A 2,074-nucleotide genomic window follows, 5' to 3' on the forward strand; every position below is an offset into this window, starting at 1 on the left:
AACACTCTTAACAACCACATAGCATAAGATTTTTATTATGACCGAATGATCATACTGATGCAGACTCTTAAGTCTCGTAATGTCTTGTAATCAGTGTGTGTCAACAGCATGAGCTTGTTTTTGCACACTGGCTTGCTTTTAAGGGTGTTTTGGGAGACATATGTTCAGGACTGCAGGGCTAGGGATGTGTTTGATTCGATGCAATGAAACCTGAACCTCTAAGTGATGTGAATACTGAGCATCATCTCTGGGGTTTTCTGGAAAAGAAAACTGAAGCACAGAACTGAATCCGAGGACTTAACAGTCTCCATGAGAGCTGTGAATGTAGAATAGCAAAGAACGTCATAACAGACTTCGGTTTTGATTAACTTGTCTCGCGCTCTTTCTGCCGGCTGGCTTCTTGATGTGTTAATATACCCTGTGGTTGTTTTGGACCTCTGAGGCTTTCGATATCAGTGTTATGAGTGTCTAGCGATGGTTGCTTAACATTATTTGAGGCTGTTGCCTCTCGGACATGCGTTGGATGCGTGTAGCTGAATCTGAATCCCAGAAATTTACTAGACTTATTGGCTTATGGCCACACTCACCACAATAATCTTCATCAATCCACAGGGGAAGACAAGACTTTTGTGTTCCTGCAAATCCAGGGTATTTTTAGATGAATAATTACTAAATAAGTACCCAAGTTCAAAACCGCCACTGTATTTTCTCAACCATGTTTGTCACTTTTAACAGACAGCCTTGTTATCGTCTCCCACTGAGAAACACAGTTAATGCCACTCCGCTATGAAAAATTCCTAGCCTCACTACGGATGCTAAACGTGTATGCAAACACGCATTCTAAACAAAGAACGTGACCTTTCCCAGAGGTGAGAGAAACAGATTAAACCCCCTCTTTTCTGTAAGAGGTTTACGTTAGTCTTTGTGTTTGAAGAAGCGTAAGACCATCTGGAAGTTCAGCCCCCTTCATCTCCACAGAAGAGTCATTATAATCCTCAACCAAACCTTTGCTTTTCTATGTGGAATTGCAGAATGCTGTAGCTGCTAATATCTGTTTTAAGTTCAGAGTTTCTGGAATATGGAGGGTCATGTAGATTTGCATAATAAATGTAAACTTATATTATGGCTCACAAGTTGAATAATTAATTAGCTGTGACATTAGGCAGATGTTCAGGGGGAGGATGGACATGTTTTTGTCTGTGCATATGTCATTTTGGTTTAGGAGAACAGAGTGTGAAGATGCAGAGTGTGTAGGAGTTTGTTATGTTGCCGTAATCTCCGTGCATTATTAGAGGAAAGTCATGCACGCAAACATACACTGTAATGTTTTACACAAAATGTGTCACGTACTTCTGTGAGGCTATAGTACCGCATACCCGCCCACTCACACACACACATACACACACACACACACACACACACACACACNGCAGAAGTAGAACATTCCATACTCACGTCATGTACATACACACTCAGCAGTGCTACCTTGGGTCAGTACTCAATTATTACTAAGCACACCTCTAATGAACTGGACATTCATGATTATTAGATGCTTAGGCATCTTATATAAGATGTAATTCAGCAAACTGTGTGCTTTGCTGAGGAACAGCTGTCACTGACCTTAAAGACTTTTATTTTTGACTTTAATTCTGAGAAACCTGCACGGTTATGTACATGTGGTCACGGACACGTTCTTACACAAGCATCCTTTGCTGGTCATGTACAATCATCATTCAGTCAGCTTTACCCTTGACACAACCTTTACCCTTGTTTCTCAACCTTTTTCACTTCTCGATCCCCAGTGTAGGCTGTAATTTTAAAATGATAATATTTGAAATAGTAATAATTCAGTGGATCTTTTCCAAAAATGATTAATTCGCACAAATTCAATATTAACATTGTGTCATATATTTTAAAAGATTTAAAGCTTATCGTGTGTTAATATTGTGTGTTATTTAAAAAATTCATTCATTCATTCATTTATTTTATAATTTTAAAGCCCCATTGAAAGTTGGCCCCCTAATGGGCCTCTATACTTACTAGCTAACATAACATAACATAACATAACATAACA

General features: G+C 39.0%; 1 protein-coding gene across 2 annotated transcripts in view; it reads left to right on the top strand.

The window, feature by feature from the left end:
- The window catches only part of LOC122352551 (disks large homolog 2), a 110,536-nt gene that overhangs the window by 6,422 nt on the left and 102,040 nt on the right, over nucleotides 1-2,074 (top strand). The window lies entirely within an intron of this gene.

This window comes from Puntigrus tetrazona, chromosome 10 (assembly GCF_018831695.1).
Source record: "Puntigrus tetrazona isolate hp1 chromosome 10, ASM1883169v1, whole genome shotgun sequence".
In the NCBI taxonomy this organism is placed as follows: domain Eukaryota; kingdom Metazoa; phylum Chordata; class Actinopteri; order Cypriniformes; family Cyprinidae; genus Puntigrus; species Puntigrus tetrazona.